General features: G+C 40.9%; 1 pseudogene; it reads right to left on the reverse strand.

The window, feature by feature from the left end:
• Nucleotides 1-870: 870 nt before the first annotated feature.
• On the reverse strand, nt 871-12838 carry LOC121397073 (annotated as a pseudogene).
• Between the last annotated feature and the right edge of the window lie 4078 nt (nt 12839-16916).

Consider the following 16916-nt stretch of genomic DNA (forward strand, 5'->3'; position numbering starts at 1 on the left):
AGGCTTCGTCAGGTTATACGCAAATAATTCCTCGCTAGCAGCGCCGGCCATTCAACGGAGGGAACACCGATGTTTTAATATCAGTCCGGCTTTATTGTTTCACACAGTGTAGAGTTACATTCACAGTCGGTGCGCTATATCAACCTACGCGTTTCGTGTCTAAGTGAACGACACTTCCTCAGGGTTACGTCAGGTTATACGTAGCAAACTGAAAAGATGACACTACATCCTCCTCAATCTTATGTCAGTGGCATCATATCCTGTATGCCGAAAAGTCATTAAAAAATGTCAAGACGCTGGATTTTTTTCATTTTTTAAATATGTTTAAAAGTTTAACTGTTAAATATATTTTTGTAAACATTTTTTTTAACCATTTCACCAACATCACTAACAAAGACGTCTATATGACCTATATGTGCCATATTTAAATTATCCTAAGCGTAAGTGTACCAATGAAGTTTCACTAGGAAGAAAGTAACGTTCGCAAAAGTTTGCTTAGAAATGCTTGTGCGGATTTATTTATTTTTGGCGAAACTTCACCAGTGTTCTTCTACGTAACCGCATTTTGAACGAATAAGAGTATGCGCTGTAGATTAACGTTTGACGAAATTGCGCCTTTTGAGGCGAAAATTCGACCATTAGTAAATTTCCCCCATAGACTCAATTTAAAGGTGCAGGCACGCTGACGACGCGAAATTCAAATAATATTTAAAGCCTAGTCTGTCTGTTGGTAATTGCCCGTGATAGAACTGGTTTCTAGTGGTTCCTGAGCCTTGTGCATCCGATTTGTTCTGTATCTAGTCTGTTTGATTACCCGTGTTTGACCCAGCCTGTTCCTGACTATTCTGCATTCTGTATCCTGACCCTTGCCTGCCTACGACAACTCTTCCTGCTTAACCCCTTGATTGACAACCCGGTTTGACCCTAGCCTGCCTGACGAGACCATCTCTACAATACACAGGGTCTCTGGCTGTGCGGGCAATGCCTGCATACCGAGTGGCTGCAGACAGTCCGAAGGGTCAAGACTGATAATGCAAACGGTTTATCAACAAGCCCCACAGCCAAGAATCGGGAGCGCTGTTCTCCAGGGGTTGCATTAGCCAGACTCATGCACACCACATCAGCTGACATTTCTTTTCTTTCTGTGCACTCTGTGCCCAGAAGGATCCATCTCAACATACACCAGCTCTCCTCCAGTCAGAGCAATCATTACCCGACACTGATTTACAGCACATTTCACAATGATCTTTTTGCCTGGTGTTTTCCACTCATTTACTCTCGTCTGCATGTACGTGTCTGATGCCATCAGAATACACCTGAACCAAAGCCTCATCACCCAGTACGGAGCAGGAGACAGTTGGAGTAGTGACCAGAATCGGTCACCAATGGAAAATACCAGAGTGGTATTTATAAAAGATACAATGACAAACATTATATTCATCTTAGATGTGCCTCATAACAGTCTATACAGCATTGGGATTACCAGGCAGTCCGAGACAGCCATTTTAGACACCTCAAGTCCATTACTCAGGACCCGGAGAGATGATTGTGGCCCTCGACTGCTAGCAAAATATAGCTGGGCGTGTCTTCATCGACCAAGTCAGCAATCTGGCAGCAATCTGGCAGCACATAATAGGGGAGAGTCTGTCCTATTCATCAACAAGCACAAGGTTCTTCAAAGGGCGTTGCTGAAAAGAAAAAAGTATCTCCTTCCTTAATGGACATAGCAGAGGAGAAATCTGGCTCATCACCACCCCCCAAGTGAGCAATTTGTGGCTACAGAGTTTGGAAACCATTACCTTTACCAAAGATAGCCTGTTTAAGCACACACATAGCTACCGCAGCTGAAACAGTTTCAAAATATTTCAGGCAGATTTCTGCAACCATTTCATAATCAGTTTCTAACGCAATCTTAAAGCTATCTCCTTGCTCAGCTTGAGCCAAAGAAAAAAAATATGGATTTGGTTTTGTGTATATCGGAGCAGACAAATATCATGCCATGCTCTCGATCATTCTGTCTCCTAGTATTAGTACAGGTACAGCGAATATCTGGCATATCACCAAAATTTTTATCAAATGTGCACTCCAGTCAGTCCGTTTCATTCTCCAGGAACTGTAATAAATAAGTTTCCAAGCTCTTCCAAGAGCTCACTTTACTTCCACACAATTAAATCAATCTCATAATCCATCTCCAGGCAAACATAGGGTTTTCAAAGCCAACATCAACTCCTCCTAGAGTGTTAGCCTTGTGTGCTTCCAGTGGTGAAGAGACTGAGTCTAGCTGCCACATCTCTGTTTAGAATATATAGTAATTTCTGTTTCTCAATTGCACTTATCATTACAGCTCTGCCTTTGGGAAGCACTGAAAGGATATGACCAGGTACAATCCCCCAACAGCCACTCTTTCCAAAGATTTCCTGATGGATCTTTATATCTTAGAAGGATGGTAAAGCAAGATAATAATGTTTCCTGAGTCTCTGCCTACTAAAATATAATCATTTGTGTGACCAGTCAAGCAGAATGCCATAAGAGAGTGTATAATACGAAACACCTGCACAGTCAGAAGTGTATGCACTTTACAAGTGTATGAGATCCACTGTACAGGACCCTATGAAATTCTCAAAAAGTGCTGTCCTGAGGATTGCCTACACCGCTAACCATTCATGCAAAATATACAGCCCTGTTGGATAATACAGTATATGGATACTAGATGTCACATGACCACAATAAGGCACAAGACTGCATGATTCCTGTGTATTAGATATCCATAAAGATATAGAGAAAGGCTACTGCCAATTGCTGTGACGAGAAGCACTGATAATGTCAATGATTGTGTTATAAGTAAATGCTGCCATCATGTGTGCAGAAATAAGAATAATTCATATAAATATATATATATATATATATATATATATATATATATATATATATATATATATATATATATATATATATAGTATTCCAAGGTTACACACACACCGTATTAGAAATCAATAATCAATAATATAATCATTTATTATGCATCCACATTGACGTTTCGGTTCATGGTCTTGAACCTTTCTCAAGATGCTTTACCATCAGGCCCGAACTTAGGGAAAGGCCCCCTAGGCCGGCAAGATGTTAGGGGCGGCCGCTGCTGCCACTCCTGGCTCCGGCTGCAGAGTCCTGCTGTGTGCGCAGCGGCAGCGCCTGTCAGCACTCAGCTCTCTACTCTCTCTGGCCGCAGATGATCGCTTCCGGGCAGTCAGACTCAGTATGCGCACGGCACGCAGCGCACGCTGTGCGCGGTGACGTCATCACGTCACATGACTGCGCATGCGTCACTCGGCGCCAGCGGCCAGCCCAGCCAGACTCACTCAGCCTGAGCTGAGGGTACTAGAAGTCTAGAACATCACATGGTGCTAGTCTTTTCAGAAGTTGGCCCATCAAGTAAGTTAAAAGGAGGAGGAAAATAAAGACAGAAAAATTATTTGGTGTTCTTTTATTTGATAACCCTGCAGCCTAAAATTTAGTCCACTAAAATTGGCCAGATATTTATTGAGTAAGGATTGCATTGTGCTGTTAATGTGGTCCTACCCCAATTGGTCTGTTTAGGCCTCCAATGTAAACCTATTTGTTGGCCCAGGCCAAAGCATTGTATCATGTGAATTTGGCTGGCTGCCCGCGGCCCGCCCCTTGCTGCAAGCCTGCAACTGAAATCATTCAGCAGTGGCTGTGGCAGAAGTTATTGCCCTATTTTTTTTTTAATTATTGCAACAGTTGGTAGGTTAAAAAGTTAATTTCATTAATAATGATATAAATAATAAAAATTAGTGCTATGCAATGCTGTCTGCTGAGAAATATTAACTACATAGATTATGCTGCTGCTAAGATTTGAAAATGGAATGAAATTTATTTTTTATAATTAATATTTAACTGATACTGCCACTGCCCACTGGAGCACAATTGACAGGCAAAATACCGGCACTCACGATAAATGAATCATAAATGCCTGGGTCAGTGACTTCTAATATCCTTATCCTTTACAGTAGGGGGTACATTATCCCTTATAATACATGATGATACTCCGAGTTCCCTGTATAACTCAGCCTGCAGCCTTGTGCCTTTATATGGTCACAGAACAACCCCGTCAGTAACTTCTAATATCCTTATCATTTACAGTAGGGGGTACATTATCCATTATAATACATAAGTGATACTCAGAGTTCCCTGTATAACTCAGCCTGCAGCCTTGTGCCTTTATATGGCCATAGAACCCCCTCAGTGACTTCTAATATCCTTATCATTTACAGTAGGGGGTACATTATCCCTTATAATACATAAGTGATACTCAGAGTTCCCTGTATAACTCAGCCTGCAGCCTTGTGCCTTTATATGGTCACAGAACAACCCCTCAGTGACTTCTAATATCCTTATCATTTACAGTAGGGGGTACATTATCCCTTATAATACATGAGTGATACTCAGAGTTCCATGTATAACTCAGCCTGTAGCCTTGTGCCTTTATATGGTCACATAACCCCTCAGTGACTTCTAATATCCTTATCATTTACAGTAGGGGGTAAGTAAGAATATAGATGTGCAGGGTAATTATATAACAAGGAATATGTATATAAACAGTGCGGTGAGTGTGTAACACTGTATATGTGTCTGTGTGACTACATAGGTATGCAGTAATTGTGCAACACGGTTGAATGCAGATGGGGTGCACCTGTAATAGGGGGTTAACGTGTGGCTGTATACAAATGTGTAACATTAGATGTGCATATGGTTTGTCAAATTTGCATGTAATAGGTGAGTGTGTAACAGCATGCAGGCGTGTAAGGACTCTAGTTATTATTCTCATGTCAGTCAGTGTTGTAAGTGGCTGGTTCCTCAGGAATAACCCACAGAAGTGCAACACTCAGCCAGCCACAGATGTTGGTTTTAACACACACATACATAGGGTTGCCGGTATTTTACAGGCCTGGCTGGTAAAAATAATGGTTGATCCCAATGTTATTAATAGGGAATAAAGATAAATATATAGGAAGGTCAGTGATCCCAATGTTATTAATAGGGAAAAAAGATAAATATACAGGAAGGCCAGTGATCCCAATGTTATTAATAGGGAATAAAGATAAATATATAGGAAGGCCAGTGATTTCAATGTTATTAATAGGGAATAAAGATAGATATATAGGAAGGTCAGTGATCCCAATGTTATTAATAGGGAATAAAGATAAATATATAGGAAGGCCAGTGATCCCAATGTTATTAATAGGGAATAAAGATAAATATATAGGAAGGTCAGTGATGATCCAATGTTATTAATAGGGAATAAAGATAAATATATAGGAAGGTCAGTGATGATCCAATGTTATTAATAGGGAATAAAGATAAATATATAGGAAGGCAATATTTTTTCCAGAAAAGGTGCAACCCTACACATACCCCCCAGCAGTGACAGTGGACAAACAGAGGCACATGCAGAGATACACTGTGTCCCTCACTGTCAGAGTTTTTTTGAGTGGTGGGATGATTTATTGTACTACAACTCCCACCATTCCCTATACAGACCCTTTACCCTCTTGTACCTGAGCTGAGTCTCCATCTGGCAGGGGCTTCTCCAGGTCCCTCTGGGCTGATGTGAGGCTCAGTCTGTCCCTAGCTGTCTCCTAGCAGATCATAAAAGAGCTGGGAAGGGGCATTTTGGCTGATTAGACCAAGCCATGATCCCTAGGCTGGTAAAAAACTAAATGCAAGATGGCCATGCGTTCCACAGCAGAACGCAGGCCCTTCACCTAAATCATGAGCAGCGGTGGCAGTGGGTGGTGGAGCACTTCAGGGCTGGAGGCCCCCACATTAGTTACTCCACTATGTACTCCATGCTGAGCGTGCTGGGACACACACAGCACGTCAGCATCAGCAGCAGGAGAAGAGGAGTGGGAGGGGCCAAGCCACAGTGGGAAATAGGGAGGAGGAGCGGTCCTAGAGCCTGCCGGATTTCCTCCAAAGGGCGTTTCTAATTAGAATTATCACTCTGGACTCGGAGCGGCCCACTTAAAGTATAGAGCGGCCCCACGGACATTTGCCCAACTCTGCAAATTGTCAGTCCGGGCCTGTGTTACATTATTCTGGGATTTGTAGTCCAGCAACAAAGTTTGGTTGATCAGTGCAGTGCAGCAGGGTTTACTACCGGGTTTACTACCCCTTTAAGCCTCTGAAAGAGGGGGAAAATCCTTCTTGACTCCAAGATGCAATGGGACCAGTCCCTGGATCAACTTACTACTTTGAGCTATCTTCCATAAACCGTTCTGTATTCCCTTACTTGCTAAACACCATCCAACCCCTTCTTATACCTATTTAATGTATCAGCCTGTACCACTGATTCAGGGAGACAATTCCACATCATCACAGCTCTCACTGTAACAAACCCCTTCCGAATATTTAGCCAGAACCTCTTTTCTTCTATTCGGAATAAAGGTCATCACTAACATTAGTTTGAATCAAGTTTGTGTGGTTTGAATCGAGTTTATGTGATTTGAAGCGTGGCAGTGTGGGATGGTATGTTGCATGGTTTCTCTAGGTCATTGCCAATAATAGAAATTATAGCTATAACTTTATGGGTGTATTTTTCACCCTTATCTACTGTTACTATAAAAAACAAACCAATGGGGAATTTTGTGTGATGTAAGAAACTTTTCTGAGGAGGCTGTTGCATTCACCGATTGAGTATTTTCTTTTAGCTTTCCTGTGACATGGCTGTGACATTGCATATCGCAAGCTTGCCAAAGAAAAAGCTAGAAAGCAAAGTAATGAACTGGAGCATACATGAAAAATGGAGACCTACTTTGAGAAAGCTAGTAGAGTAGATCTTGATGTTATACCTGAAGAGGTTGACTCTTCTGAGTCACCTTGTTCTTCATCTTATGTAAGAACAACAGATATTACAGAGGAATACTCACACAAGGAAGATGTTTCTGCAGAACAGGCAGATAATTCAACCTTAATGACAACTGCTGAAGGAACTCAAGAAGAACCATGTGAGGAAATCTCTTCACCAAGTTCAAGGATTCTTGAAAATAAGAGTTTTGAGGTTAACCTAAACTTTTCTTCTGATCCTGTTGACTGGGATAAACAGAATGAAAAGCTGAAAGATTTCTTAGCTTTTCATGGTGTCAATCAAAACAAGGAGGCTCACTTCTCATCATCCGTCAGGCACTATCCTGACAAAAGCAGGTGTATGTCTGATACACTGTTTAAAAGTGAACGGCCAAACGGAGAATCTATACCACGACCATGGCTAGTATATTCTATTAAGAGTAAGAAGATTTTTTGTGCAGCTTGCTATCTATATAGTGGAATCGGCATGTTAGCACATGAAGGATTCAATGATTGGAAAAATGCATCCATTCGACTAAATGAACATGAAGAGTCAAAGTTTCACAAAGACTGTTATTTGCAGATGCAAAACAGGGCAAAAATTAGCGGCAGAGTTGACCAGCTTTTTCTTGAGAAGCAAAATCAAGAAATAGAATACTGGAGGAATGTCTTAAAAAGAGTTGTTACGGCTGTGAAAACATTGTCATCGCGAGGTTTGCAATTCAGAGGTACAGATGAAAAATTTGGGTCACTTACAAATGGCAATTACTTGATGCTTCTAGAAGCAATAGCTGAACATGACCCCTTTCTGGCTGAGTACATCAAGAAGTATGGAAACACTGGTTCTGGCAGTACATCATACTTGTCCAAAACTGTATGTTATGAATTCATTGATGTTATAGCCTCCAGTGTGCTAGAAGTTATCATAAATGAAGCAAAGCAAGCAAAATATTACTCAATAAGTGTTGATTCAACTCCAGATGTATCACACACAGACCAGCTTGCCTTCGTTATTCGCTATGTTAACAATGATGGCATCCCCAAAGAAAGGTTCATTAAATTCATTCCAAATGTGGGTCATAAAGCTGAAAATTTGTTCAGTGCAGTCATGGACACTCTGAAAGAATACCATATTGATATAATGGATTGCAGAGGACAGTCATATGACAATGCTAGCAACATGTCAGGTACCTATTCTGGTCTTCAGGCTCGAAATAAACAGGTGAATCCTCTAGCTGTATACATCCCATGCTCTGCACACTCGCTAAACCTTGTTGGAACTAGTGCTGCAGAAAGTTGCAGGGAAGCAGTTTCTTTCTTTTACATTCTGCAACAACTATACAACTTCTTCTCTGCATCCACTGCAAGGTGGGAAATGTTGATCTCTCATTTACAGCAGAAGGCTACAGTAGTTAAGAATTTATCTACTACGCGGTGGTCAACAAGGAGTGATGCATGCCTCAGTCTGAGAAGATCATGAAAGGAGATCATAGAAGCACTGGATGCAATAGACGATGATGTTTCTCAAACACCAAAAACTCAAAATGAGGCTGCAGGACTAAGCAAAAACTTGCAAAAGTTAGAGACTGCCATCATGACAGTATTTTGGAGCTTCATTTTAGAGCGGTTTAATGCTACAAGCAAACGCTTACAGTGTGTGAATATTGACATTGGTACAGTTGTAAAGCTTTATGATGGTCTCACCACACTTGTGCAAGATACCAGGGATGAATTTGAAAGGTTTAAGAGAGATGCTAAGGAATTATCTGGGCTAGAAGATTATGATTCATCTACTGCAAGACCAAGAAAGATAAAATTGCCATTTGATGTCAGCCCCCAAGGACACATACAACTAAGCCCAAGAGATCAATTCAGGGTTAATACTTTCCTCCCTATACTGGATAAACTGTCCCATGAGCTTAGAAGGAGAGCAGAGGCTTATAAATCACTGAACAGTCATTTTGGCTTATTTGAAAATATGAGCATGCTTAGCAATGAGGATTTGCTTGCCCAAGCAAATCATCTGTGCAGTCAGTACCCAAATGACTTGGATGACAAACTGCCTAATGAATGCCTGCATCTCTGCTCTTATTTAAAATGTATTGGTGCCCTGTACATCACTGTATCTCAGCTGCTGAAAACCATTGTTGAAGACTCACTGGAAGTGATTTACCCAAATGTGTATGTAGCATTACGCATTTTTCTTTGCACACTTGCAACAAACTGCTGTGCTGAAAGATCCTTTTCTTGCTTAAAAAGAGTGAAAAACTACCTGAGATCTTCTCTTAGTGAAGAAAGGCTAAACAGCTTTGCTCTACTTGCAATTGAAGCTGAGATTGTCAGAAAGTTTTCTTATGACAACATCATTGATAAGTTTGCAAAGATGAAAGTTCGTTCTAAAAGGCTTTGTTAATCGTAAAATTTTCAGATTTTCTCAGACTACACTTCAAGATAATTTATGTTATTTTTTTTACTGTATTTACTAATATACATATTGGTTATATTTAAAAGTTATTTATGGTTTAATACATAATTATTTCCATTTTATTGTCTGTGTTATTTTATTTTGCATAAATGATTGGATAAAGATTCGCTTCCAGAAAATGCAGGGGGGGGGCGGCACAGTAGCTGGGCCTAGGGAGGCAAGAAGGGTAAATCCGGCCCTGAGTGAAGGGAGCAGGTCTGGGCCAGCGGGGCACCGAAAGAGCCAGGGCCCACCAGGTTTTTTCCCAGGTGCCCCGCCAGCCCAGTCTTACCCTGGAAGTGCAAAACACATTTCTATCCTAATTCTTTGTTGAGCTTCAGTTCCCCTTTGAACATAATGTGGGAAGTTATGTGGGAGGGAGAAGGGGGCACAAATACATTTCAGAAGCATGTCCTAAAATGGACACCATACAGTATGTGAATATATTATGAACAAGTCATACTGGTGTCTTTGGCAAGTCGGCCTGCACCTCCATCCCCCCAATCCCTAAGTCCTCCACCTAAATATTGTGTCCCTCCTGTATCAGCAGCACGTAGCCTCATTCAGGGACATAACTAGCCGGGCCACAGAGCAACATCTTTTTAAGTCCTCTACTGGAATGTAGCCTTGCCACCTTTTTTGGAGAAAAATACCAATCTTCATATATATTTAGCTTTTCCCTATTAATAACATTTGTCAAGCATGATTTTTACTTGTCTGGCGGCAACCCTACTGGGGTACCTCTACCTCCTGGGCCCTCAATCAGCTGTACAGTTGCCTCTCATCATTCTCCATAGTGTGTAATACAGCAGGCCCTATTGTCACAGTGGGCCCAGGATGCTGTATGGTGGTAAAATACCGGCCAGGTGGCAACCCTAACCACTTCCAAATTTAAATTTGCCACCCACTTGCTCTTTTACTGCAGGTTTTGGAATACGGTGGCAAGGAGGATGGAATACCAGTAGGGGGTGGGGGTACTGCAGGTGCACACTGGGCCTCCCCTGAGGATTTTTTTGTATAGAGAGGGTGGCCCTAAACCCCTATCAGTCCATCTGAAAGGTTTCCTTAGTCACCCTCCTCGCTTGGCCATTGCTCCATTTCCTGAGAAATATATTCTTACCAAAAATAATAACAATAATAATAACCAACACTTACAGTCCCAACTACTGAAATAATTGTGCCTTACTAAACACACTACCCCACTGTCCAAACCACTGATAAAAGTGTTACTTATTATACACACTAACCCACAGTTACAGTACTGCCAACCACTGAGAATAAACCACTGAGATGTGCTAAGGAGACCTGTCACCCCATTCCTTGTTCTGGGTTCAGCCTCTTAGAGGGCCAGGCCCGGACTGGCAATCTGTGGGTTCTGGCAAATGCCAGAGGGGCAGCTATAAGGTCCCATAGAAAGTCAGTATTTAGTGGGCTGGTGGGGGGCTGTTTGGGCCTCTGTGTACCTGAAATGCCAGGGCCTATTTTAATTCTCAGTCCGGACCTGTAGAGGCCTTATGTTCCTTTATAGGAAAATTAAACGCTCAATGTCCTGATCAGTCACAACACTGCTACAGTGTATATAACACAACTAATCCTATTCTAACTGCTACTCACACTTCCTACTCACTTGGGTCCCGCCAGTGTTTCTCCTGCAAAGTGGCTTCTTCAATAGATGTTCCTCCTGTGGTTTTTCTCCTTTTATATTTTTCTTAACTCCACCCCTTCTTATGTGTTTCACTACTCTCTATTGGCCAATATATATATATATATATATATATATATATATATATATATATATATATATATATATATATATATATATATATATACACACACAGCTAACATTTATCAAACCCAACCCTACACCCTAGTGGTAGAAAATGGTAATTACCAAACAATAACTTTTCTGAATCCCCTTTTAGGCTAAGGACACACTGGGAGATTTGTCATCTATGTTTAAATATTCTCTACCACGGATGACAGATATCCCCGAAATGCTTTCCCACTGACAATAAAGCAATTCACCGTCAGAAAACCATTATGGGTAGATTTGCATATACTGTATTTTGTGTATAATCTTCTCTATTCCTAGAAACTTTATCTTTCTTCCTGGGAGAGAGAGAGAGAGAATAATGTTTCCCCAATGTAATATAATAAGGATATCAGAAATTGAAAAAAGCTGATACACTGATCGTGAAACTCCACACAAATTAATTGAAACAGAGAATTCTGTAGGTCTTATTCACTGGCACAACTAGAAGTGTAACCCAAAACTCCTGGAATATTCTCTCTTTAAACGTATTGGGGGTTATTTATAAACACTGGGCAAATTTGCACCTGGGCAGTAACCCATAGCAACCAATCAGATTAATGCTTTCAGTGTTCACCCTACAGCTGGCTAAAAAAAAGATAATCACCGATTGGTTGCTATGGGTTACTGCCCAGGTGCAAATTTGCCCAGTGTTTATAAATAACCCCCATTCTGGGACTTTAACAGTCACTGGGGCTCATTTGAACAACGGGTTCCATTTGCATGTGGGCAGTAAATCACAGCACTAACTGCAACTGTTGAAAACGCAAATTAACTGTTTGGTTGCTATGGGTTACTGCACAGGTGCAGATAAATGAGCCCCAATGTGTCTGATTCTCTCATTGTTCTGCCTTATCTTTTTAATATTACTGACAGGCACAAAAGGATATCTACTTCTTCTCTGTGACTTTACTCTCTGCATATTTCCATTGACCCTATTATTATTCTACATTTCACCCCTTATTCAACATTAATGTCTGAGTAAGTGATTAATATTGCATATGTAAATAATACGGAGCCCCATAGGCTGAAAGAGCAACATGGTGGTGCTGCCCATTGCTCTGAAGGGTTGCCCAGTAGACTGCTCAGCTAACAATACTATTTGCTTTGTTCCCAATACTTTTGCATATGAAAGTAAATCGCTGGCAAATAAATAATTAGATACAAACTATGTCATTTGATAAACTGCCATTGGGTGGAGACAGAGGACCTTGCTTATATAGTAAAGTGACTAACTCCAAAGATTAAGGGGATATTGGCGTTTATGCTATTTAATGTGATTCCCACTCAAAAAAAGAAAAATACTTTGCATGGACACAAAGTTTTTGGACAGACAAAACTCTATTTATAAAGACTATAAGTGCTGTCTTGTGAAAAGACAATACCAATGTGTATAAATATAATTGCATAGAAAGGAGTGTTGGCCCAGAGAAAAAACAAATCCTGTGTACTGTGGCTGAATAGGAAAATTATGAAGAATCTAAAGATCAGTATTCTATGTGAAAAGGCTTTGTACATATATATATATATATATATATATATATATATATATATATATATATATATATATATATATATATACACAAACACACACAATTTGGAAGAATACGGTGAATACGGTGAAATAAGCTAAAATCCCAGAGACTATCTTGCCTCACAGAACATTATCCCATAGTTACAGCAACAATTTCGGAGGCCATCTTGCCTTAAAAAACGCCATCCCACAGTTACAGCAACAATCCCGGAGAACATCTTGCCTCACTAAAATGTATGTGAGTGTGTGTAACTGTAAGTGTGTATTAATGTGTAACACGTAATGTGTACGTAATGTGTAAAATGTGTGCATTAATACTAACCTGGGGGGTTACAGGCACCAGATCCATCCTCTGCGACGTGGGACCAGCTGGAGGCTCTGCAGGAAATTGTCCCATGAAGACCCAGTTTGGGGATCCTCGCTGGGCGTAGGTGAGGGATTCAGCAGACGCACGTGTTCCCCCCTTTCTGACTGCCCAGCTTGTTGCCTAGGGCAATAACAACAATTATACACAACATTAACATGTCCTTATATATCAGTACCTGCTGCTACAGTCTGTTCATGGATTGTAATCACATAGAAGGATGCTGCATTCATATTAGAATATACATATAATTATTCTGACAGTAGTTCTCTGTATTGGACCAGAATATCCAGGACTACGTTTTTTCATTATGTTAAAAGTGTACATAAACCTAATCCCTCGTACCTCTTACCAGCAGTTGTTCATCAGCATGTACACTCTTTCAGGAGACATCTTGGGTTTGAAGAGCCTCAGTCCAGCTGAGATTTTATCCACAGCCTCAGAGTTGAAAACAATGTTCAAATGGAATTTCACACTTGCTGAACACTTCCTACACGAACACTCCTAAATGAGAGAAAAGAAAGAGCTTAGCTGGGCTAAGCACTGACCAACACTTCACTTCATATTTTTGAAACCATGATATAATGAAATCAGGATACACCAATATTTTCCTATTCCTGTACCCATTTCATGAGCTAAAGGAGGCCCTGGCCAGAGGATGGAACTTCATGTGAGGCTTGTATTAATAAAGAATGACAACCGCTGCTTAATACAGTCATTTATGGTGGAGTTTGAAATTGTTTCTTTATTGTGGCTTCTGAAGCTGAAATTATTTGCACTTACCTGGCCATCCCGAAATCTGAAACCTTGACGACCAATGATTCCCCCACCAGGCAGTTGCAAGCAGCCTATTGGAGAAATGGAGTCAATTACGTTTGGGTCAAAGGGGAAAAAAACCAACCCAGATTCATAGGTTCTGAAGGTATTAGAAAGGAAGAATATGGAAAGATGAGAGTCAGAAATGCATCACAGGTTGCCACTGGTTACAGGACTTGGGCAAAATATCAGATTTTAAAAGGATCAGTCCTACTTATATAAGCATCTTGGCCTCCTCAGACATTATCCCTTCCCAAATCACCTTTAATGCAATTCTGTGAACCTTCCTTCATGTGCCATCTTTCACCCAAACACTGATTCTATCACTGTGATCCAAGATGGCACATGAAGGAAGGTTCACAAACTAATCTCTCCCATGTCCTCTGTACATTCCTGTGTCCCCAGGGATTTGCTGTCTCCACAGGGCACATAGTACTTTATAAAACATAAATAACAGGAACAGCAGCAGAGATTGAATCCAAGGCTGATGAATTCATGGATCAAAAAGATATGGCAGCACAGTAACTGCACTGACTCAATAGGCCACACATGCAAAAAAATGCTCTGCGTACATAATAAGCTATGTATGTACTGCACATCTAAGTGGAAATAAATGCCATATAAACCTTACTCATCAACAGGGTACACTTCCCCTTTAAGAGCAAGGGACAGAGGTGACTTCATACCTAGGGATTTTGACAGTTGGATCAGTCCGTTGGTTGATACTGGGGCGAGAGGTAAGTGTAAATTCTCTCTGAGAGTTTTTTGCCAAATAATCCTTTAATTTAGTTTAAAAAAAGAGGGGAAATAGTTGGGTGATGCCCTCAGTCTAGCAGATGTTGCTCTTCTCACTGATTTTAGTGAATTCAGAGAATTATCCCCTAAAATGGGTTTTGGAGATACAGTACCTTTAATCTCAGCACTGGTTGGGAGACACAGACCCAGGATTTTGGAAGTTATGCAGGGCTGACACAAATATACACCTTTTCTATAGCAAACCCTTAAGAAAATAACATTTGGGGACCCCTGTGGATCATTTCTGTTCCCGGTATTGACAGGCTCCTTAGAGTTTTGCCCCTCTGCCCGTGGGTATCTGCCCTGCTATTAAGTACCAACACTGTAGCTAAATACATGCTCCATTTATCCAAATCTGGAACTAGGGGTGGGTAGCAGAGTCACATGCCATGGGGATAATTGGGGGGGAAGCTAATGAGTGGGGGACATACAGCAGGGTGTCATATAAGAAAGGTGACTTTACAACTAGGGATTTGTCAGTTGGTTTAGTCCTTTGGTTTTAATTGTGGTAAGTGTATATTCCCTCTGAGAGATGCTTATTTTAGTGAAAAAAGAGGGGGAAAAGTTGGGTGATGCCCCCCAGACTAACAGATATTGATCATGTTACTGATTTTAGTGAATTTCCCCCTAAAACGGACAATGCCTTTATTCTTAGTGCTGGTTGGGAGACGCAGACCCAGGGTTTGACAGTTGGTTTAGTCCGTTGGTTGGTAGAGTGCTGAATGTACTATCCCTATAAGAGATTTAGGGGCTGACAGCAAATATACACTTTTTCCCAATTGAAGCCCATAAACAGATAACATTTGGGGACCCCTGTGCCTCACTATAAATACTTTATTTGTATGACCAGTATTAACAGGCTCCTTACAGTTTTGCCCCTCTGCCCCTGGGTATCTAACCTGTTCTGATATACCAACCTTAACATGAATTTAACGGAATACATAGCAATGTCTTTTCCTTTCATGTCTCATGTGCATTCCCTTCAAATGTCCCGGCTGTGGGGGGCAACAGGGTACATGGTAGGGCAGTATTGATTCCAATCATATTTAATTGCTATTCTGTAAATGTTTCCTATAGCAGGGGGTGGGCAATCTGCACCTGGCCAGTGATCTTATGTACTATGTATTCATTCTCTCTATACCAATGCTCATTTCTGATTGGCTGCTGGGAGGTACTGCATTGTATACACTGAGTGCCAGTACCCGCTGGGAGTGACACAAAGCTCACGTTTAGGGTAAAATGGCCAGATCTCCACCTTCCTCTGTATTTTATAAGAAATATTAAATGTTAAATGCATTATCCTGAAGCTAATCTGTCAATTTGTTCTCTTCCCATACAGATTGCTACAGTGCTACCCAAATCAACAGCGATTTTGGACTGTGTTTTTTCCTGGCTTCTCCTTAGTTCAGATTTTAACATTCTTTTCTGAACACATATAAGGAGAGCCAGCGTCTAAAGAGGGAGACCCTCTGGGGTACCCCGGCCTTGTGCCGGCCCCTCTGAGCCAAAAGCCAAAAACATCTCGGCTTTTTGGTTTTTTTTTTTTGCTTATTTTTTTTTTTAAGATCTGGCATCATTTTTTCAACATCTGCCATCATTTTTTTTTAACATCTGGCATCATCAAGAACAACATCATCTTCTATTAAGAGGTAATCCTGAAAATCCAATTTATAGAGTTTATGATTTATTTTACAGAAAACCTGCCCTAAATTCAAGGGGGAGCAATATGTAAGGTCACACATCTCTTTCCCAGGCCATTGCTGGTCTTCAAATAGTAAAGTGCACCTACCCAGGGTAGTTTTCTGCTGGTCAGACTGGCCCTCTAACTGGCCATCTAGGGGGCAGAATTACAATATTGAAAGGGACATCAGAATTAGAAAGACTTTACAAATTGACTCATTTCTTGATTACTTACTGACAATTTGCAGAATCCCATGGGAATGGAAGGTCACACTAGGGGGCACATTTACCGAGGGTCGAATATCGAGGGTTAATTAAAACTCGATATTCGACCGTCAAAGTAAAATCCTTCAACTTGAATATTGAAGTCGAAGGATTTACCGCATTTCCTTCGTTCGTATGATGGAAGGAAAAATCATTTGATTGATTCGAACGATTTTCCTTCGATCAAATAAAGCTAGGAAAGCGTATGGGAACCTTCCCCATAGGCTAACATTGATGCTCGGTGGGTTTTAGGTGGCGAAGTAGGTGGTCGAAGTTTTTTTATAGAGATAGTACTTTGACTACCGAATGGTCAAATAGTCGAACA

Source organism: Xenopus laevis, chromosome 8L (assembly GCF_017654675.1).
Source record: "Xenopus laevis strain J_2021 chromosome 8L, Xenopus_laevis_v10.1, whole genome shotgun sequence".
Taxonomy (NCBI): Eukaryota; Metazoa; Chordata; class Amphibia; order Anura; family Pipidae; genus Xenopus; species Xenopus laevis.